The sequence below is a fragment of the Heloderma suspectum genome, chromosome 4 (genome assembly GCF_057233095.1).
Source record: "Heloderma suspectum isolate Gila_16-S chromosome 4, 16-S_ref, whole genome shotgun sequence".
Lineage (NCBI taxonomy): Eukaryota > Metazoa > Chordata > Lepidosauria > Squamata > Helodermatidae > Heloderma > Heloderma suspectum.
The window spans coordinates 221,836,032-221,860,339 of record NC_139461.1 but is presented as its reverse complement, the minus strand read 5'-3'; the positions used below and the strand labels follow the sequence as shown (position 1 = coordinate 221,860,339).

Below are 24,308 nucleotides of genomic sequence, written 5' to 3'. Positions count from 1 at the left end.
GAACCATTTATTCCGCCTCAGGCAGCAAAATATCTTAGCCTAGCCCAATATCCCAACTGGATGCGGGCTTTGTCACAGTTATAAAACTAAAGTAATTTTATTGGTAGGTACCATCCCACGTCATAAGCAAACCAAAAGGCTCTTCTGGGAACTAATGGTTGAAGGATAGGTGACTACATTCTCTCCAGAAATCAGGAGTAACTTATCTATGCAACCAACTACTATCTTTACTCATGTTTGTTGAACTGACATTACAAACAGAAGCCAAACTTTGGTTGTGTCAAACTGAGTCCGATCTTCTTACTTATTTTTACTTATTTAATGAATTTATACCCCAAAAAATTCAAAGGCATTTACAAACCGGATGTAAATATAATAAATCAGATACAAAATGTGTATACAGTGACCATGCTGACAGAAGGATAATGGGAGTTGTAGTCCAACTCATCTGGAGGACACCTGATTGGGCAAGGCTGCTTTAAGGCCTTAACAATCAGGGGCCATGTTGCTTAAGGGAATACCCCTTCCCGCACTACCCTCCGCACACATGAGGAGGCCTTCACGAGGTGATCCAATGTACATATTATTGGGATTAAAAATCTGTCTAATGATGTAAAATTGCCTATTTTTGTGGATTAACTTTTGCATGAGATACTCCCTATCACATCTGATTATTTACTTGATATTGAGCAGCCATTTCATGTGCCAAATGCTAAAGGGACCGATTATACAATCATAGTTCAATTTGCAAAAGTCTCCACAAAGAATTATATCCTGCATTTGGCAAGAGAGGGTGGAAGCCTTTCCTGAAAACAAGATAAAGGTATGTTATTTCCAGACTACATCAAAGAGGTAGCGAATAAAAGAAGGCAATTTATCAAAGCAAAAAATATGGCAAAACAAATGAACTTACAATGTTACTTAAAATATCCTGCTACACTTTGTATTGTGTCTGAAGGTCAGATGAAGAAGTTTCAAAATCATGAAATGGCAGAGGCATGGCTGAATGTAAAAATGTGTGAGAATTCTGTTACAACCCCATGAACTTTAAACAAGCTTTTTTAACTGTTTGTGTTTAGTCTACATGATCCAGGCTAGCTCAGAAAATAAATGATTATACATGTATTCGTTTACTCTCTTTCATCTTTTTTTTTCTTGCTTTTCTTTATATTTTTTATTTCAAAATAGATAATATATCTAGTATAAAATATATTACTGACTGTTGAAGGTTTATATTAAGGTTTATTATTATAACACTATATATTTTATTAATAATAATAATAATAATAATAATAATGGCTTCTGGGAATGAATTGTAGACCTGTTTCTTTGATATAAGATTGATGATATGATATTGAAATGTAAAGTTGTTTATTAAACTGTAAGATTGTTAAGGTTATAGATATAGTTTTTAAAATAGAATGGCATTGGAGGCCGGGGAGTATTGGAGTTTAAACTTAATTCTTTAAAGGGGAGGGAGAGGGAGAGGGGGAGGGAAGGGGAAAGAATCTTCTTTTTTCTTCACTTCCTTTCCTCCTCCCTTTTCCTTTTTTCCCCCTTTTTCCTTCTCTCTTTGTTATTGTGGTGTCATCATCAGAATATTGTATTATTGGGAAAATGTAGTATTGATCAGGTTGTTGGTAATTTTTACCAACATTACCAATATTATAAAGATAAAATAAATAAAAATATATTTTTTTAAAAAGCAGGAAACACACACATGCACCCAGAACATGATCAGGGTCTCTTTTTTCTCATTGGTTGGCACAGTGAGTGGACATGTGAGCAATACCTGCCTGATATCAGAATTTGGCCAATAGATATTTTTATAAACTCTTCAGCTATGGAAAAGGAATGTATGCTGCATCCTAAACTGGTTTAGACTGCTCTGGCATATTAAGTTACTACTGCTAGACATCAACCACTGTGGTACACAGTGCAGACATCTGCGTAAATGAGATCCTGGTGAGAGAGCAGAGCCACATCAAGGTTCCCCCCCGCCGACCCCCTACACACAATCTTTTGCCTCTCTCCTTTTCAGGAAATCAATTTCCAGTAAATTATGTATATGCTTTATTTATTATGTCAGAGAAATCTGAGAGCAGGTTTATAAGAGCCCCAGCTGGACTCTCCTTTTCACTAGCTGAAGAAACATCAACATCAATGGTTGGTGCAAAATGTAAGCTGCCACAATGTAATTTATTCCAGTTAGGAAGAAGGGTTTTTCAAAATTAATTTGTTGATTAAAACCAACAACAACCAAACACCAACACTGCACAGGACCTTTGAATAGAATCATAGAGTTGGAAGGTGCCTCAGAGATCAACTAGTCCAGCCCCCTGCTCAGTGCAGGCTCTGCGGTGCAGGGTGCAGGTACAGCATCCCTGACAGCTGAAATCTGCTTCCCAGCAATTTCCACCCACTGGTTCTAGTCATACCCTCAGGAGCAACAGAGAACAAGGCTGCTCCATGTTCTGCATGACACCTTTTGAAAATTGCTATCCTGTCTCCCCTTAATTTTTTCTTCTCCAGGCTAAATATATCCAGCTCTTTCAACCATTCCTCATAGGATCCTAGTTGCTGTTCTCTGGATGCGCTCCAACTTGTCACTGTCTTAAAATGGGGCACCCAGAACTGGACTCAGTACTCCGAATGTACTGACTAATGCAGAATAGAGTGGAACTATTACTTCCCGTGGACACTATGCTTCTTTTAATGCAGCTCAAAATTACATTAGCTTTCTTAGCTGCCGCATCACACTCTTGGCTCATATTCAACTTATGATCCACTAAGGCGCCTAGGTCCTTTTCACATGGTCTTCTGCATCCTATACTTATGTCTTTGATTTTTTGTTCCTAAATGCAAGACTTTACATTTATCTCTTTTGAATCTCATCTTGTTAGATTTGGCCCAGTGTTCCAATCTCTCTAGATCCTTTTTCGTCTTAATCCTCCCTTCTTTGGTGTTGGCTATCCCTCCTTGCTTCATGTCATCTGCAAATTTGATAAGCAAGCCCTCTCTACACCCTCATCCAAGTCATTTATAAAATAATATTAAACAGCAGCACAGGGCATAGGACAATGCCCCATGGCTCTGGAGGAAATAAAAAAGTATAGGTGAGTTGTCCTATGGAGGAAGATCCACTACCAAGTTAAACGTGGAGGCTGGCCCAAGACATTTTGCTGCCTGAGGTGGAGCAGCAAATGTGTTTATGTCCCATGGCTTTAAAAGGGGATTGGACAAATTCAAGGAGGATAAAGTTATGGATGACTACTAGTCCTGATGGATATATGCTACCTCCAATATTAGAGGCAGTATGCCTACGTACGCCACTTGCTGGGGAATATGGGCAAGAGGGAGCTGTTGCACTCATGTCCTGCTTGTGGATTTGGACAGCTGGTTGACCACTGTGTGAACAGAAAGCTGGACTAGAAGGACCCTTGGTCTGATGCAGCATGACTCTTATGTTCAGGGATTCTGTTTTAGAGCAGAGTGAACACGCGAGGAAGGATCGAATAAATACACTGATTTTCCAGTGTTCAAAACTCTGCGGAGAGCCTCCAGGGGTCTCTCCCCCTCAGAAGGAGAGAGCATGTAGAGAGGACAACAATGTGTAGAGGGCAATGGAAAGGACGACAGAGGGGGTGGGCTTGCAGGCTCCTCCTTCTCCTTGCCTGAACAGGATGGAATGCCTGAAGGGGGGTACGGGTCGTTTGAACTCAGAAGCGCACAGTAAATACAAATATTCTGTCCCAACTATAGAGCCAGAGTAACCTGCCTTAGCACCTAAGGTAGTTAAATCCATTCCAGTTGGCATGAAAAATTAATCCAATTTATCGTCCAAGGTTGTAATCCTATGCAGGCTAACCTGGAAGAAAGCTCCACTGAACACAGTGGGACTTGCATGTGAGTAAATATGCATAGGACTGCATGGTGAAGAAGCAACTGCAATAGCTAATAATCTAATTATAAAATTTAGCTTTAATTATAAATGCTGTAATTATAATAATATATTTTGCTTTAATTAAAATGCTTTAATTAGAAAAACAATTTGCTGTACTCCTTCAGGACTTGTAATGGAAATGAGTTTTTCTTTTTGCTTGCAGCATCTGTCAGTTTTCTCTCCTCCTGGTTCTACCACATTTCTAGATATCTCTCACAAGATAATATAATTGCAGCTTAATGATAATGTACCATTTGCATTTACCTTTCTATCAATCTTTTGCTCTTGAGTTCTGGCACATTTACTTAGACAACTCTGATATTCAGTTAATTCATTACTCATGGTATTAATTCTACCTGTTACATCTTCAAGAGTACCTGGTGTATAAAAGAAAGCAAGATGTTTGCGAGATTTATTCTAGTTAATAGCACTTTTGAATCGTACTGGCATTTTGCCACTTATAGCCATGATATTGTATAACTCTTAGCATTGTGTGTGGGGGGGTTGTAATACCCATTAAAATGCAGAATTATATTTGCAATTCAAATTAAGTTGAATGCAAAAACACTGTCTGACAGTGCAATCATATTTCATAAGGAGATAGGGTTAAATCCAGTGTCGTGCTAGCAGAGGTCTGCTGGCACAACAGGATTTCCCCCCTCTCTCCTTCCCTCTCCAGTCCTTAATAATAATATTTGTTTGTTTGTTTATTAAGTGCCTACAAAGTGCTGTACATGCCTAGAGATGTGAAGGCCTGGAAAACCCCAGAAAAAATGGGGTGAAAAAACCCAGGTTTTTTTAAAAATCCATTTTTTCCCAAGGGATTTTTGGAAAATTTGGGGAAAACCTGTTTTTTTTAGGGATGTACGAAAGTCCCTTACCTTTCACGAAACTTGATTCGCGGTGCCCCGTCCCTCCCCCCCCCAAAATTCTGGCCGGGGGGGGAGGCGCCCCGTCCCTCCCCCCTGAAATTCTGGCCGGGGGGAAGGTGCCCCATCCCTCCCCCCGCGAATCCTTGGTGGCCGGGACGCAAATGGCGGCGGCCGTAGCCGCCACCGTTTGCGTCCCTGCAGTCAGCCGTGATAGGCTACGTAAAGATTTATGTAGCCTATCACGGTTTTTTTTTTTTAAATCTAGCCGTGATAGGCTACGTAAATCTTTACATAGCCTATCACTTTTTTTGTTTTTTGTTTTTTTACTGGAAATGGTGGTGGCGGCAGCCGGTCGGAAGACCGGCTGCCGCAGCCGCCGCCACCGCACCGCTGCCGAACTGCCGCCGAACCACCGCCGGAGCCGCCGCCGCCAGGGACATTCGCACAAGGTAAGTCCCATCCCGGGGGGGGGGCGGGGGGCGGCAGACCGTTTCGCCACCAATTTTGGGGGGCCAAATGCGCTGGCATTCGGCCTCCCCGAGATTCGTGGAGAAATTCTCTGACATCCCTAATTTTTTCCCCCAAGCCTTCTCACCCCTATCTGTGCTGCCCAAAATTCTGCTCCAGAAGGTTTTCCAGCCCTCTGAAGCAGTTTTTGAGGGTGCAACAGGAACTGTGGGGAGGAGGGAAATCAACCCCCTCCCGGTTCTGCTGATGGAGTTGCTTAACTATCAGTGGAACAATACCACTGAATACAACACGGGGTGTGTCTACCAGCGATTTAGTCCGAGCTGGCTGCATGCTGATGCATTAGGGATACTTGACATTGCGGCCATCCAGCAGCCACTGCCGAGCACCGCCGAGCACCGCTGAGCTTATCAGGGAAAAACCAGATTTCCTGAGACTGCTTAAAGTCCGATGCTTTTCCTTAAGTCAGGTTCTCTCGGTATAGCTGTTGTATGCCTCAACCCCTGCATTGACCTCGGGTATGCTAGCCCTGCCCAGGAGTGTGCCTTGAGCCCAGGCAAGGGGTGTTTTTCTGTCCCTGTATTTCCCAGAACAAACCAATTAGTGTCTACTCAGAAGTAAGTCTCGTTGTGCTCAATGAGCCTTGCATGCATCAGAATTTACAGAGGACCCCCTGAATTCAAATACACATTTTAAAGCACTGATTCTTGAGGCCTCCCTGTAAAGTGCTTTACTAAACCTGCGATTCTCCGATTCTCCATGGCTTGGTTTATTGCCTTAGGAAGTAACTACTTCACACCTTCCTTATAGAGATCCTGCAGTTAGAAAGGGGGCTGGTTTCCCATCCCTGTGTTCTCCCCCCGCCCCTTCCCCAGCATAAGCATATGTGTGTCTACTTGGAAGTAACTCCCATTGTGCTCAGTGAGGCTTGCTCCTGAAATGCAAGTGCATCTAGAGTTTCAGGGGAAAGGAGAAAGGGGGGAGGGGGGAGCCTCTCTTATTGGTTGGGCAGCCCCTGCCAGTCAGATGATGTTCACTCCAACCCCCACCCAGAAGTATGTTCTGTGAAGTGATTTTTACTGGTGCAGAGCACTTGTTCCTGGAGCCCTGCATGGACCAAAGTGCAGCAAAGCTGATTCCTTAAAAAAAAAAAATCTGGTACTCCTCCATTCACTTATCTTTCTGTTGTCATGGAGACATGGTCCCAGTGGAAGCTGCTTTATATTGATTCAGATCATTGGTTCATCTAGCTCAGACTGGCAGAGCTTGTCTCCAGAATTATGGACTTGAGCCTTCCCAGCCCTGCATGGAGAGGATTGAGCCTGAGCTATGGCCCTTCCTCCTGCGGAGTGGTATAGGATTGCTGCTAGTCCCAGCAGAACAGAAGTAACATCAGTGTAAATCTACAACCCCATTATGTTAGCAGGAGGCATTATGTTCCATGGCTGAACTACCAGCAGAGCAAGGGGAAAAACTGGGAGAAGCCTGAAACCTGGTGGTAGAGGAGTAGACTTTGCCAAATCCTGTGCTTGCTGAGGGCTTACTCCCACCCATGCATTTGTGACTACAAGAGGTAGGTACAAAACACTACCATTGGGGTTGATAGAGAGACCTAGATTTCAGCTCCTCAGCACCATGACCTCTTGCCCCAAATGTCAGAGGATAGGATTCTGACTAACAGGAGTGAATCATAGCACACCCCTGGGAGTATATAAGCCCCAGCAAAGGAGCACAGCCCACTTCTCAGGATGTGTGGCATGGGACTACATTGCTCTGTTCCCATGTCTATCGATCCGTAAGTATACAAGAGCACAAGTGGGAACCTGGTGATTCAGAATTTTGGTGATGGCCAAGAACAGAGTTGGAGGTGCAGATGGGGAATGCTTCTCAGAACCCTTATGGCTACTCAGTCTTAGGACTCCAAACACCAATATCCACCATGGACATCAGTTCCACTGCTGCAACTGGTGCTGCAAGGCAATGCATGTGATACGCGGGCAAGGAAAGAAGCCTATTGGGGAGAATGGCAATGCCTCAAAGCTGAGTCCCTAAATGTCTTTCCCCCTAGCTGTGTACAGCAGGGGTAAGCAGAAGGTAGATCTCCAGATGTTTTGGACTTCAACTCCCAGAAGTCCTTGCCACCACAGCCAACAGTCAGGAATGCTGGGAGTTGAAGTCTAGAAGATCTGTATTTCTAGTTTCTGCCTATTCCTGGTGTAGAGCAAATGTCACAGACCCACGGCCACAGCCTGTCTCTCTCCCACAACCCTGCAGTTAGGGGTAAACATGAACTGACTAAACAACTCTCTTACTCTACAAGTGGTAGCAGTGTCACCTGCACAAAGGATACAGGGTTAAGCATGCACTATGCAGAAACAGGGGCCCTATTGATCAACAGCAGTTCAACTTCAATCCAGACAAGGTCCTGCTAGTAAAAGGAACGGGAAGGACAGCCACCTCTGTGGATGAATTCCAAGAATTCTATTCCAGCTAATGGCATTGCTAGCCACACACATCTGATCAATTCTCTCTTCAGAATCAGAGACAGGGACATGGCAGTAGAACAAGCAGTAACAGCAGAGAGTGTTCCAACTCAGCTTTCTATATTGGTTGTGTGAGTGCTTTCTTATCAATAGTATCTTCCCCTAGGTGAATCCTAACCTCCGAATCCCACCCCACTTGCATCCCTGTGGTTATCTCCAATCAGAGGTAACTGCATGCCATTCCCCTGCATGCCATTCCCCATCCCAGTGGGAGGGAAAGCTGAGTGCAGGGGAATCCCTGTTGTTATCTCAGATAGAAAATAACAGTGGGGATTCCTCCAGGGGGTGGGGTTTGGATGCCAAGCCCCACACACTGGAGGAACCCAAAGAGCTCTGCAGGCCAGATGCAGAAACTCCACAGGCCAGATTAGGCCCACAGGCTGGAGGTTCTGCATCCCTGCTCTAAGCAACGGGTAGTGGGACCATAGGATCAGCCTATGGGACTGCAATACTATGTTAATCTGCTTGTAACTAAGTCTTATGAAACTCACCAGGACTTAATTCTGAGTAAGTGGAGATTGTGGATAGGGAGACATTTTTTCTCCCTCATAATTCTAGAACCTGAGGTTATTCCATTAAAGTTATTGGTGAGAGATTCAGGACAGATGAAAAGAAGTACTTCTTCACAGTAGTATGTTACCACAAGACATAGTGATGGCCACCAATTTGGATGGCTTTAAAAGAGGATAAGACAAATTCATGAAGGAGATGGCTATTAATGGCTACTAGTCCTGATGGCTGCATGCTACCTCCAGTATCAGAGTCAACAAGCCTATGTACACCAGTTGCCGGCTAACATGGGAGGGAGGGTGCTGTTGCATTCATGTCCTGCTTCTGGGTTGCCTGTGAGAAGCTGGTTAGTCACTGTGTGAACAGAATGCTGGACTAGATGGGCCCTTACTCTGAGATCCATCAGGGCTCTTCTTAGGTTGTTATGAGGAAACACACATAGGATAGGGCTACTAACAATGTTTAAAAATTCAATTTGCTCCAAGACTGATCTGACATTAGGGTCACACACCCTGATCCTTGATCTCCTTCTCATTTTATCTGCATCTGTGGGACAGTCCTACGCATGTTTAGGCAGAAAAAAGTCCTACAACTCATGGCTGGCTGGGGAATGCTGGGAGTTGTAGGACTTTTTTGTTGAAACATGCATAGGATTGCACCCTAAATAAATAGACTATTTCTACTTCTCAGGCTTTATTCACACCAGCACTCTTGTCACATTTCATTTCATAGCACTTTTGCCTCTCATCCTTCCAGTATTTAATCTTTCTGCACTTTCTGTACACACAGAGACAAAAACATTATTTTAAATCCTGAATTTGGGCTATTGAAACCATGCACATACAAACTAATATGATGCATGTCGTTCCCCCCCACCCAACCTGCCCCCCAAAGAAGTCCTCCAAAAGTCTTCATACAGTAACGGGATAGGAAATAGTCACATGTTTAACTTCCACCCTGGGATGAAAGCCACAAACCTGGGGTACAGAAGCAATCTAGTTAATCTGTTGTTTAAAAATGTAAAGAGCTCAGGTAATTAATGAGGGGAGGGACCGTGGCTTGGTGGCATGTAGCACATAGCACGTGATTTGCATGCAGAAGATCCCAGGTTCCAGGTTCAATCCCTGGCATGCCTGAAGCCCTAGAGAGCCATTGCCAGTCAGTATAGATAATACTAAACTAGATGTTCTGACTTAGTATAATGCAGCTTCCTAAAAGGAAGGGCAAGGAAATCTTGAGAAGTAGGAAAATACAATGATTCTGTCCAGACCAAGTGCACAAAAGTGTGTACCTCTTTAATAAGATACTACAAACATCTGGGCAAAGTAACTCAGGAAGCAAGGCACACACTGTAACTATATAATGATCACAGGATGCAGTGTGGAGTGGACTGCATAAGTTTCCCCTGGAATTTCTTTTTCTTTTTTTTTAGTCAATCATATGAAAAACTGCCAGGCACTGAACAACACACACTTACTTCAGAAATGCCCAGCTGTACAGCCTGCCTCAGAGTTTTCCCATGCCTTTCTTTCACAGCTCCTTCAATAGCCAATTGCAACCTTTCCTTTATCAGTTCTCCACATTAAAAGTCACAGATGTCTTTCAGATTCTCCATCACATAGGTGTTGTGAAAGTCTCAACCAGAAAGGAAAGTCCTTTCTTCTAATCTCTGCTTCCTGTTATGAGTTTTCCTCTTGGGTGGAACCATTGGCACAACCAGTTCAGTCTTTCAACGGAAGCTGTCTTAAACCGGCAATATTGAGTGAGACAGACTTTCAGGCTTAGCTGACTTTATTAAAATATGTATTTGTGAAATGATTATATGAAATGGATTAGTTGTGCCGGCATCATGAAAAACATGTCCTAGTCTTAAGCGGGAACCCTACTCTTTTCTGATTTAAAATTTATGGTGTGCTTAGCTTTTCTAGACTGGAGCTTAATCAGACTTGAAGACTGTTTACATTTTATTGGATTTTTTTTAATGTATTGTATTTGTGGTGTGAATATTGTGCGTCATCGGGAGCTTCAAGCCAGAGAGTGTGAATCATAAATATTATAATTAATTATGATCTATTTATAAACTCCTTCTGATTGTGGATTCTGCAGAGTTGATGGGAGTCTCTAGCCACAGTGGACATTCTCCACCCTTGCCTTTTTTAATATCCTTCAAAAAGGAGGAGCTAATTTGTGGCTCTGCAGCATTCCTAGTACAGGCTTCTGCAATGACGAGGACAGTGGTGCAGCTAGGGCCAGACCTCGAGGCCAAAGTCCAGAGCTCCTCAGCCCACAGCCCCACAGAGAGCAGCAGGTGATGGGGACAGCAGCAAACAGACCTGGAGCTTTTCTACATGAGGCTATAAATTGACTGTTAATTCACTGTATCTACTTTCAGTTTTGTCACAGAACTGAGGAGCATTTCCTTTCCTGCTTTTCTGCTACATAACTTCTAGGTGGCACTGTGGTATAGAAGAATAGCACAATTACTAAGAGGAAATTGTGCTTTCTTTCAGTTTCAAAATTAAACGCCACATTTTCCCTGCTCTAAAAAAATTTGCCGAAAGTACTGGTTAGACACAGAAGCAAAACTGGAGGGTCTAAAGAACCTGTAAACAACGGTGAGTAGGGAATGGGAGTGCATGATAAATGCCTTGTATAGAAAAGCCCCTGGTGTGAGCACCTGGTCTGGCAGGACCCACCGAGGCTGAATCTGCTCACTGTGACATCATTTATTTCTTCTTTTTAAACATTTTATACTCGGAGGGGCATGTACATAGTTACAGATATTAATTTTATTATTTTTACTTTAAAATCTATATTATCCTTTTCTGTAACAAAATGGTGGTTATCCCCAAGTAAAAAATGCTTAGCATCAGGGCAGCAGAAGCTCCATTTTATTCCTGTAGTCATAATGGTGCTATGATTGAAGTGAGTTTAAAATGCAAAACTGCACATGCTTCAAGGATTTCCTTTTTATCAGGGTTGGCAAATACTTTTGTATTGTTTCTTTTTCTTTTCTGCTGTAATATATCAGGAATGTAGAAGCAGTTGTAAAGCATAGAATAGCAGTGGTGGGAGGAGAGAAGAGAAATGTGAGTTGTGTGCCTCACAAGAGAAGTGATATATATGGGGCTGTCTAAAGTGACATGCCTGTAAGACTATTAAGTCCAGGGTTTGAAGTTACCTAGATGCACTACTGGGCTAGGACCCTGGCCCTTTTCCTAACTATGTTTGATGCTTAATACTGCCCCAGTGATGCTCTGCCTTACATCTACATTGGTTCACTACCTTTGTGTCTCTCTAGTCTGAAACTGTAAATAATACCTTTTTTCTTTTTAGTATACTGTATCCCATGGCTAGAATTTGTTCTGGCCTACTGACCTCAGCTTTAATTTTTGTCTATGTGCGTGTGGCTTTTAGATGGACTCAGTAAGAATTATGTACATATGACTTTCAGTTCTGTGCCTATGTTATCGATGCCAACATGATGTTTTTAAACTCAGCCTGGCATTCTATCCAACAAAAGCTTTCACAAATCAGAGAGGAAGAGGCCTTCCTGTACAAGCTTCCTGCGTTTCCGATCCAAACATGAACAGTTGTGTGAAGAAGAAAAAGCTGGCACAAATCAGCCACTTAGGCAGTTGTCCTACTTACTTGAGGCTGTGAAAACTAAATTAAACAGATCTCAATTCATTTTTAATGTAAAATATAGCAAAGGGCAAACGTCCTCCCTGTCAATATGCATCAATGGGTAAAATCCAACATAGGTCCTAGAGTAGACCTATTCAAATTAATGGGTCTTAACAGAGGACTTATGTTGGATTTTACCCTACGTTTCTGAACAGTGAATACTGCTAGTCATAGGAAACTGGTACATGTTCAAAACACAAGTTAGGTATCTCTTCACCCAATTCATACCACTTGAGGTATACTCAAGATTAAAAAAAAATAAAGTTTAAATTAAATGTCCTTCTTTATCATTAAGTCTTTTAGGGGCATTGCACATGACTGCAAGACCAGGAAAATAATTCTGTTCCTATGCAGCACCTCTGTATTATTGATAATACAGGAAAACCTGGACAAGCAGAGTTTTTTTTTCAGACTCCTAGGCTTAGTGTGGCATTAACAAGAGAGACATGGATGCCACTCACGAGAGCTGCATGTGAACTTACACACCGTGAAATATCCACACACTGAGAGGATCGTGTGACTGATGTTGGTATGCACAGAGTTCTGTAGAGATTGGCTTCAGCCTTTCCGCACATTACACCATCACAAGAACTAATTGGTCATTTGTGGTGGTCTGCTAAAAACCCATGTACACTGAGCCTTTTTTGACAGCAGCCATGAACAGATGGGATTGTGTGAATGGGCCCTTGGTTTCTAACCTCATGTTGAAAAATGGTTGGCAAATCAACCGTACACACTTTGCATGTTTACTTAGAAGTCATATTGTGTTCAATGGGATTTACTCTGCCCACTTTGGGATCTCTGCATCTCAGCCAGGGCAAGAGGCAGATCTGCGTCAAACCTGGCCTTTATGTTTTCAGAAATGGGGGTCAGACATTGTTTCTTTGTCCCAGAATGCTAGGTGTTAGATAACATCTGCAACGTCTACCAGAGATTCATTCAGTATGCAATCCCCATTTTGGAATTGAGCCTATACTGTAGACTTCATGGCCACATGATCTGATCTAATGTTTGAACTTTTCTGTTTCCTACTCTGCCCCCTGCCTCTTGGACCACCTAGCCCAAGGTTGGGGAACTTCAAGCCCAGGGGCCAAGTTCAGCCCTCTTGGGGTCCTAATCTCTGGGACATCCTGTGGAGACCATATTACATTGGTTTTAAAATCTTTACACTGTCTGCCAATTTGTTTCTGAGCAAAATATAAAATGCTGGCTTTTACCTTTAAAGCCTTACATGGTCTAGGTCCAAGATACCTTAGAGAGCGCCTTCTCCCCTACGTCCCAGTCCACCACCTACGGTCCTCTGAGGGCTCTCTGCTGCAGCTGCCTAATGTGAGACTGGCAGCCACACGCAAGAGGACCTTTTCCTTTGCTGCCCCTCAGCTGCGGAATGACCTGCCAGTTGAAATGCACCTGCTGATCTCGTTGAAGGTTTTTAAGCAGGCATTAAAAACCCTATTATTCTGGCAGGCCATCCCTTTTTAGAACTCTTGTTCCTTTTGCTGACTTTTGTATACTGTTTTTAAGCTGTGTTGTTTTAAGCTGTGTTGTTTTATTGTTGGATTTTTTAAAAAATGTTTTAGTTCAAAGTTGTTTTTAGTTATATGTTGTTTGCATATATTGTCTGTATGCTTTTATGGAAATGGCTTTTAAACTTTGTATATTGTATTTTAATGTTTTAACTTTTGTTAACCGCCCAGAGAGCTTTGGCTATGGGGTGGTATAGAAATGTAATCAATCCATCAATCTGGCCCTCCAGGGTTCCCTTGAAGGCCGTGCCCCTTTCCTTGGCCCCCCATTCCCCCCCCCCCGATCATTTGATGGTTTCCTGGCTTTTGTGCAGTTTCCGCCCACCTTCATTTTAAAATGAAATGCCTCTCCTAAGGCTTACAGCTTTTCTACATGAGGCATTTATTGTGCTTTTGGTTCCTTACAGTTGTTTACGAGTTCTTTAGACATCATGATCCTCCAGTTTTGCACCTGCTTTTTCAGAGTACTTTCCCAGTTCTTTTTAGAACGGGGGTAATGGGGTTTTATTTCTTGTAGCACTGTTGCTACTGGTGTATATTTGTGCTATTCCATTATAGCACTGCTCCATCTAGAGGTTATGAAGCAGAAAACCAGGAAAGGAAAAGCTGTTTGTGTAGACTTCGGATTTCAGTTCTGCAACGAAACTGAAAGCAGATACAGTGGACTAACAGCCTTATGTAGAAAAGCTCTTAGTTACTGGCACTAAGAACTTTAAGCTACAATATGCTGATATTTTGGTGGGTTTAGTCCCATCCCTTTGGCTTCACACACTGCTGGAATGCCCCCACCCCCAGCTTCTTTGTAACTGAATTTGGCCCTCAGGCTGAAACAGGTTCTCCACACTTGACTTTGCCTGATGAAGAGTTCTGGAGAACTCAAAAGCTTGCATCTTTTGGTCCTAATAAAGGAATTGCCTAATGGTGGATTTTGGATTTCCCTCCCCAGTTTTGGATATTTTACTCATTGACCAGCACGGCTTTTTCTTTTCTTTTTTTAAATAGAAAGATATAATCTGAATTCCTGTTTAGGATCTAGATAGGGATGCAGTGATAATGGATTACTTTCATTTTTTTTCAACACCACATTATGATTCTCTCTCATAATACCTAGCCTCAATATCACTGCTAGTGTTTCCCCTTTAACCATATAGGATTCTTGCTGTGTTGAAACCTGCAAGGTTCAAACACATGCCAGATCAGCATCTCCTGACTGAAAACTTTGGTGGTGATAAAATGAAAGTGGGTTACTTTCCAGTGAAACAGTGAAGCTTAGCCTAATTTTTAAGCCACCCCTGGATGACAACACCTTTGCTGCATTTTGTGTTGGTGACATTTCTGGGTGCAACAGAGATTTTGCCCAGTTCAGGGTGTCCAAACTGGCTTATTCCTAGAGCAAAAGAGGACAGGACTCCTGCACCTTTAATAGCTGTGTGGAAGAGGGAATTTTGGCAGATGTAGCTTGCATGACAAGCTACGCTATCTGAAATTCCCTCTTCTACACAACTGTTAAAGGTGCAAGAGCCCTGTTCTCTTTTGCATCCAGCCACCCTATGCTCCACTAGTTGTAACTTTAGTGTAATGGCTGCCCTTATCTTGATTCTCCATCGCCAAGTACAGGTGTTTACATTCTACTTCTTGATCTGACTGAATAGTTAACCATTTTGAAAACAATGGCAAGTTTTAACTTGTTTTCCTCATATAGTGTTCCATCAAGTGTACCAAAAACACTTCCTCCTTTAAGACTGCTAGTTTAGCTTTTGAAATTCAGAGCTGTATTAGGAGAGGATTTGGAACAGGACGCTATTCTCTAAACAGTGCTGTGGAATTTCTAATCTCCACCTGGATGGCCACCAGAAGAGAGGTCAGTATAATATCTCATGTGAAGGTCATCACCTTTAACAGTTGCTGCTGTCCAGTATCCATTCCTTCACTGCTGCACTATGTGCAGCATGTGGTGACTGGAAGATTGTTGTGCAGATGGAATGTTTGTTCTTCTTGGTGGGCCCATGGACTTTTCACCTCAAGTGAAAGGTTTTAATTTTTGTGAACCGCCCAGACAGCTTCGGCTATTGGGCGGTATAGAAATGAAATAAATAAATAAATAAAATAAGTGCATCTTCCATCACACTGAAATCTGTTGCTTTCTTGAATACTCAAGAGGTGACCCTGGAAAGACATATACTTCTAATGTAATCCTGTTGAAGTTACTGGGATTACGAAGATGCTTTATACCAGGTCAGATTAGTTGCGCATCTAGCCCAGTATTGTCCACTTTGACTGGCTGTAGCTCTCAGGCAGAGGGGAATGTGACCTGATCCTTTTAACTGGAGATACCAGAGATTGAATCTGGGAGCTTCTGTACACGAGGCTGTTAATTGGCTTTTAATCTGCTGTATGTACTTTCAGTGTCATCGCAGAACTGCAATCCGAACACTACCTGAAGAGTGTTTCCTTTCCTGCTTTTCCCCTACATAACCTCTACGTGGCATTGTGGTATAGCAGAATAATGCAAATACGCAAGGGGAAATTGAACTTTCTTTTGCTTTCACAGTTAAATGCCACATTTTCCCTGCTCTAAAAAAACCCTCACCAACAGTGCTGGTTAGACATAGGATGAAATTGGAGGATCACATCATCGTCTAGAGAACCCATAAACACCTGTGAGTAGGGAACGACAAGTGCATGATCAATGCTTCATGTAGAAAAGCCCTGGGACCTTCTGCATGCAGAGCATGTGCTCTATTCCACTGACCTATGATCCCTCCCCTATTACATGAATATAAGCAATAGTTTAATGTCTCCCGGCTCTCAGGGATGGTTCAAACAAGTGCATTCATTGCCTGATGACTGCAATATCCAGTGATGATGTCCATGTGTGAATAAGCCATCCCAGATTTAACACCTGAAGCAAAATGTTCAGAACACCTCAAAAGCACTGATTTTCAGTGGGATCAGTTCACACGCTGAGTGGCCATTCACACATTCACATGTAGAATAAATCAAGTGTCAAGAAACCAGGTGGAGTATTTGCACTTGTGAACCAGCCCTCGGCTATCACAAGACCAGTCAAAACTAGGACACATCTGCATAAGCATTTTGGGAACTCTAGAACAGGTGTGCATCAAAGGCACAACTGGCTCCCATATCAGTGCCCTACACCACTTTTTCCTCCTGCACTAGTTCCTTGACCATCTACACTGCAGACAGGTGACATCTTCATACTGAAAGTGTAATGGAGGTGTGTGACTCTTCTGCTTTTATTTTTCATACACCCCTTTTAAAAGCTTAAGCAAGAGCATGAGCAATTATCTATTTGTCCCCTCTTCAAACATGTACCTTTCTTGAGGCTTATTTGGTGCTATCCAAAAAAGCCCTTTCTTTGCTAGCAAGCAAAACATATAATAATTGCTATTGGCTTGACCGCTACTCATCCAAAATGTGGAGCAATTGACTAGGGCAAATGAATACCTTTGGACAGCACCACTACAGGTCCGAGCAATTTGATTGAGACTTAACTTGCTTGGGCTGATTTTGTCCCATGAAAGCATCGCTTGGGAGAGCCTCATTGGCCATGATGCAGAACATCATGTTCAACTTAAGGCAGGGTGCAAGGGCCAGCCTCCCTCCGTATGGCTGTGCGTGACTCCAGGCTAGTAAGATGAGAACAATTGGAAGCAACCTTGCTATGAGATGTCCTCAGGTAGCATATCTGGGGCACTATTAAAGGGCAGAAGATTGTCAGTTATTTAGTGTGCAGCCCTATGCATGTTTAGACAGAAAAAAGTCCTACAACTCCCAGCATTCCCCAGCCAGCCCTTTTACTATTTTTGAATCAGAGAGGATCGATTTGGTTTTCCTCCTCAGGTGACAAAATGCTTTGCAGGACCTTGTGACTTTTTCAAAATTACAAGAAGTGATCCTTGAATTGGATGGCCAGCTATGTATCTCTCGCCCTTACCTTAGGTAAAGCCTTTTGCTGCTACCAAGGGGAGGGGGAGAAGTAGGCATTACATCCAGTTCAAATCGCTGCTGCTACTTTCCAGCCTTTTGGTGGTCCAAAACAGCTATTTGAAATAATGTAAACTGCCCTTTTTGCCAATGACTCTTCTCTGGTATCTGTTCTCGACAGGAAGTTAATCTTACTGGTTTGAGTGAACGTAACAACAAGACATTTGGTGCATGTCTCAGAATAGGACAACAATAACAATCCTAGCAATTTTGCACTGCTTTAAAACTGGATTTTGAGGACAACTACTTTGTGCATGTATCTATCTCTGGTCCACTTTTCCTATCCGTGTCAGTAGAGATTTAAGAACCCCCAGAGAACCAATTTGGGAGGAAACCTCTCTGTCAGCAAATAATTGTAGCGCAACATAGTAATCAGCACATAGGTTGGGCTAGGCTGATTGCTTTGGTTCCCAATCCTCAATTAGTTCAGTTCTGGTGCTGGGAAATGAATCAAAAGGACAAACCGGATCTGGTTGTTACTAGCTTTTCTTTCCCAAAAGGATGTCAGGCCTGTTATTTCAGTTTAGTTAAAGATAGAGCATAGAATCAACATCCTCTGTTAGGGAATGTGCAGTGAAATCAGTTGGCCTGTTATCTTCTCTCACGGTTTTTTCTGCCTGTAAGAGACACGGGCATATCTCTTAAGCATCTCTCAGACTCCTAGCTTTGAGACATTAGGACATGTTCTCAAGAAACTGCAGCTTTCAGTCCATCCATGCTGACTTCCAGCTGTGCTGCCACGCTCATGGGGTGCAAAAATGATGTATCACATTGGTGTGCACACAACTACCTCAGCACATGTCAGCTGGGGCAGAAGGGTTGCAAAAATAAGACCCTCATTAGCATCTTCCTGTTGTGTTCGATAAGCTTCAGATTGCTTTGTGAGAGTAGCTTCTTTGTGACACTGAGAGGTTAAAAAAAAGAGGAAGAGATAGATGGTAGGTCAGTGGTAGGAAAAAGGTAAGGCACCTTAAAATTTGTTCTAAAAGTGCCAAATGATTACATAAACATACCAAAAAAAAGGAAAAAAGCAAACAGCTTGACTGAAGCATTGGGGAAGGGGTAAACAGGAAGAGTCCTCTGGATTCAGTATGCCTGTGTCTTTGTGCAAAGGTGGGATGTGAAGATTTACTAATTCTGCAGCAAAACAACCACCACAACCTTCTCTTCACAGGTATATCCATCTTCATCCCATTGCAGGAGCAGATGCAGCCTCTGCTGCATTTTTGACAAATCTCACATCAGTGTCACACAAGGTAAAGTGCTTTGGTTCTTTGCATGAGTCAAGGGAGTGGCTTGACTTAAAGAGTTGTGCATTTCTGCACACAGGAATGAAGAGGCCCCAGACAGGGAAAAAAAGAAGTGCCAAAGAGAGCTCTTGAAAGCAATTAAGGGTGTGCTAGGCGTACTTCGAAAACATCTTTAACAGGCATACATGCCAAATGTCAGGGCTATTTTTATAGGTAGGAGCCTTTGTTTTAGTTTTACAGGCACCTTTGAAATGAAGGTGTGCCTCACGTCAGCCACAACATAAATGAGGCCTCATTATGGTGGCTGAGCTGCCTTCCAAACAATTCCACCTTTTAAGGTGCTGAACCTGGAGCTCCTTGCATTCTTCTTGCAGAGAGAGAGAAAAAAAAAAGATACTGAGTGCTTCCCACAGGCAGAAAGTATTATATATGCCTTCCAGCCGATAGGGAAGCTAGGCTACATACAAGCAGTACGAGTGTGAGGAATACCAGAAGGTGCAGTGAAAGACATCCTTTAGCCTTCTAGAGTGGCAGGGTACAGGAGTCTAGGGCCTTGGCTGGACTTACGAATATACATAAAGCTGGCAGTAAGAACTTTAAGCAACACTAAATAGTGGGAAATGTAGGGCAGTGGGACTTTCTTCTGTTGGGAAGAGCAGTGTAAGCTGAGCCTAGTTGCCCCACATACAGGCCACACACCCGCAGTGAAACCCCCGCTGTTATCTCCAACTCTGATGTAGGGATTCAGGGCAGTGGGACTCGATGGCACTCCAGGAGGGGTATCGCTGCTGTTTTCTCCTATCTTAGATCCGAGATAACAGCAAGGATGACTAACTTGGCCCATGCTGGGAGTAGCAGGCACTCTCCCCTGAGCAGGCCAAGTGCCTTTATGCTTTGCCCAAGCCACCCAAGCCACCTTTGCCTCCTCCTTGTAGGGAGAAGGGGGGAAGGGGTGATGTCAGGGGGTGTTGTCATTCATCTCAGAGTGGGCTGGGGGGGGCATTACCCACTATTTGTCGGGCAACATGAAAGCGCTTTCTTCTGTATTTCTCCGAAACTATGAGATGTGCTCCCTTAAGAAGTACAATTGGCCCCCACTCCCTTGACTTTTAGAAAGGGTGTAAAGATGTATATTTTCAATTCAGCCTTTTAAAATGTGATTAATGGTTTAATGTTTTTACCATTTTCATGTTTTTATTGTTTTAAATACAGTGCTTGTACACACCTTTGATGACTTTTTAGCAGATAAGGCAGTATATAAATGTGACTAATAAATAAATACAACATCATGAAGCATATTAGAAAACCTTTACAAAAATTAAAAGAGAATAAAGCCAAAGTAAAAACCAGAATAAAAGCCAGCAGCAGTGTAAAGATCTAAAAACACAGTAACACATTTAAAAACAAAACTGAAGGAATAAAAAGCCTCGGAAAATAAAAAGAATCTTCACCTGGTGTTGAAAAGGCACCAGGTGAGCCTCTCTGAGGAGTGCATTCCACAAGTGGGGTGCCACCACTGAAAAGCCCTCCCCCCCATAGCCACCTGGCTCACCTCATTTGATGGGGGCACCCAGTTGAAGTCTTCTGCAGATGATGTTAGGGTCTGGGCAGATATATATGGGAGGAGGCAATCCTTCAGGTACTCTGGCCCCAAGCTGTTTTTAGGGCTTTACCTCAATGCAAGATATCCCTTGGCTTCAAGTCCATAAGACATTTGGGATCTTTCTCCTATGATCCAATAACGCTTTCCACTTTTGCCCTGAATAAAATTCTGGGAGACAAGCAAGATCCAAACAGGCCTTGGGTTGAGAATAACCTCCGCTAAAGCAGTGGAACTTAATTCTGAACAAAAGTATCTATATAATGGTGGTATCAGCGAGCTATATTGTTTTTCAAAGAACGAGTCAATTTGGGAGCCTTCCTATTCTATGTCATAGTACTCATTAGCATGAATGAGACTTTTCAATCAATTTCATATATTATTTTTGTGGATGAAATTCTTATACATTTCCTGGTTTGTAGGCATTTAAAACACACATGCACACACATATGCAGCAAGCAAGGAAGCAAATAAGACAACAGTACATTTTGCCTTGGGATTCTGCTTCCCATCTCCAATACTCAGGAATGCAGTGCACTCCGAACTGATAGCTTCAGACACTCACTGCTTAATCAAATTGACCTAGAGACTAATAGGGGCCCAGCTTCCTATATCAAACTCCAGGCACCAACAGTGTGCAAATAATACATTGTAACGCACTGAGAATTTGTATACGAGTCTTGTATTAAATAGATTGTTGTTATGAAGAGCTGTAGTCAAGGGCCTAGAGAAACTCCCCTGTGAGGAAAGGTTACAACATCTGGGACTGTTTAGCTTAGAGAAAAGGCGAGTGAGTGGGGAGACACGATAGAGGTGTACAAAATTATGCATGGTAGTGGATAGGAAGACTTTTTCTCCTTTTCTCATAATACTAGAACGCAGAGTCATCCCATAAAGCTGATTGGTGGGAGATTCAGAACAGATAAAAGGAAGTACTTCTTCACACAACTATGCTACCACAAGACATAGTGACGGCCACCAATTTGGATGGCTTTAAAAGAGGATTATACAAATTCATGGAGGATACGGCTATCAATAGCTACTAATCCTGATGACTATATCAGAGGTAGTATGCCTATGTACACTAGTTGCAGGGGAACACAACCAGGGCCTTCTTGGTGGCAGTTCCCCAATTATGGAATGATCTCCCATGATGAGGCCTGCCTAGCTCCAACACTGATCTTTTCAGTGCCATTTTAAGACCTTTCTCTTCTCTCAGGCAATGCTACTCTCGATCCAGCCCATTGTGTTTTCAGAAGTTTTACTAATTATGTGAATTACTTTGAACATCCATCATCATCATCATCATCATCATCATCATATTTCTACTATTATTTTGACGTTATAACATGTACACTGCATCAGATTTTTGCCACAACCTGTCAGTAGTTCTTCTTGTTGCAATGGGATGATGAGAGAATAGTGCTACTTTCACCACAGATCAGTAGCTTGGTTAAGCAGCTGTTTAACAGCAAATCACTGGGGCAGGTAAACAGCTGGTCAACAGTGACAGCAGTGTAGCAGCAGCACCAGGAATTCTTCCACCTGAAGGAAAGTTCAGACCTAAGCCTGAAGGAAGGCCAGTGCATTCCAAAACCACCGTTAGGCATCTTGTAGCACAGGATCTAAAGCAGCTGTGCTGTTCTTGCTTAAATATGGACCTGGGTCCAAGATTCTGAGTCTAACCATTGGGTCTGATTGTAATGTCACTGCCTGGACAGTTCTGTATAGCTTGTCTTGTTCAAGCTCCTCTTTTCTTCAGATTTCATGTTCTGAATCTGCTGACAATACTCTCAGCCAAACAAAATACACATTCACAAAGTGCTTATTTGCAAAACATTCCCTTGCCATCAGCTGGGAATGTTTCCCCCCCTTTTTAAAGCTTCTTCCCAAACATTTAGAAAAGGCATAGATACACCCAGTAATGTTGCTCTGTGCACTAGGGATATATAAAACTGCATACACTGAATAAATGCATGACGACTCCTATTCATTATCCTTCTGCCTATTGATTGCTGACTGCCATTGCAGACATCTGATTGTTTAATGTAATTATGGTTAGTTAATCAATATAAAGATAAACAGAAAGCATGGGATATGAAGAACAAAACAGCCAGGCTGGGAAGAGGCACAGCAATCCTGTCTAGACAGCCCTGCCCTTATCGTGGAGTTTTTCAGAGTCACATTAAATATATGCCAGACATGTCAGTACTTCCTCAAGTTTCTGAGAGGCGAAGAGTAAGTACAGCCAAGTATCTCTGGGAATTTTCCAAATGTACACCTTTGTCTCTCCTCCCCCTTTTTAAAAAAAATACCATTTTCACCCTTTGGGTTTCAATTCTTGGTGGCAAATAAATCCCCGCAATATCCCCACCAGATTACAATGACCTCTAATAAAATTAATACCACTTAAACGGTGATGGAATGGAGCCACCATGGGAAATTTCCATTGATATGCTACAAGTGTACACATAACACTCCAAAACAGCTCATGTGCTTCAGTGGTGGCTTTCATAGCATGTCCAGATGGCAGCTGCCCACATTCCTAATCAAAATGAAAATTAAAAACTAAATAAGGAGTTGCTTCACACTGAGACAAACAAACCAATGGTCCTTCTATGGTACAATTGTCCACTCTAATTCATTGGCAATAGCTCTCCCAGGCAGAGGAAACCAATGTGAGGTAGTGGTCTTGGACCAGGGAGACTTGAGTTCTAACCCCCACTCAGGCCTGAAGCTTACTGGCTGACCTTGGACCTGTTATTTTCTATCACCCTAACCTACTCCACAGGGTAGCTGTAAGAATAAAATAGGACACACTGCCCTGAAGTCAGGGCTGGCCTGAGGTGAAAGACAAAATGGCACCCTTTCCGCTCCCCACATCCCATTCCATGGTAACTGAATCCTACACTCACAATGGGACAGTGTCCTCCACTGCATCGGAGGGCAACAGAGTAGAGGGGGGTGGGGGGGTGGAAAGCTATGGCACACATAGTTCTGTCATCTAACACCTCACTACCACTCTCTGCCTACCCTCTACCCAGCTCCTGAGGCAGCACTTTGCCTAATGGTAGGGCTGGCTCTACCTAAAGTCCTTGGAGGAATGGGTGAGGTAAATCATTTTTTCATGTCTCTCCTATCTGAAATGGACTTACAGGATTTAACCTGAGGGATTTTGAAACGCATGTATCCCAGCTGTCCTCTGTCCAGCTGGAAGCACAAGAACTGTCTTGTAGAAAAGTAGGTGCCCCTCCCCACACAAACATGTTCCCCACGAGAAGGCAACAGCGTGGTCTGCACAGTAAATTCCTACCTGTTGGAATTCAATTTGCTCTTAATGGGTCAAGGAGAAGTCAGTTTCTTGGAATGTGGGGTTAATTAGAGGTTTTGTTTCTGTTTGGCGGAAACTCCCTTCAGGGTATGAAAAGTCTCTCTAGAAAGCTTCCCTTGGTGTGGGGGATGGTTAAAGAAACTCCCTCAGGCAACCAGTTTTGAAAATATGAGGCTGATCTTTCTGAGGAGATGGTCTGCTGTCTGTTACTGGGGAAGGGAAACCCAATCCTGACTGTTCCAAATTGGGGTGTGTGTTTTGTTTTTGTTTTCCATGATGATTGGCTTGGAAATGGAAAACACAACATGCCCTATCCCACCCTGTTGGTGGTATGTAACAAATTTATAACTCACATGAGAAAAGGACCAGTTTTCTTGCTTTGCTAGTATATGCAGAGATGTGTGCATCTAAATACTGTGGTCTCTGAGAGCTAGATTAAAAGATGTATTGTACCTGAGAGGAAAAAATAAGTTTTCTCAGGGTGTTTCTAGACAAAACTTTTATGTTTCATTCATGGAAATTTATGGGTGGGGGGAGACAGCAACATCTTCTCCTCATGACCCTCCTGTG

The 24,308-nt window shown here is 42.8% G+C and overlaps 1 long non-coding RNA gene across 1 annotated transcript in view; it reads left to right on the top strand.

Moving 5' to 3' along the window:
* LOC146348108 (uncharacterized) overlaps positions 1-24,308 on the top strand; it is a 79,876-nt gene that overhangs the window by 22,300 nt on the left and 33,268 nt on the right. The window contains exon 2 of the long non-coding RNA XR_014790529.1: positions 18,732-18,813. This is a non-coding gene — a long non-coding RNA (uncharacterized LOC146348108). The remainder of the gene's footprint in view (positions 1-18,731; positions 18,814-24,308) is intronic.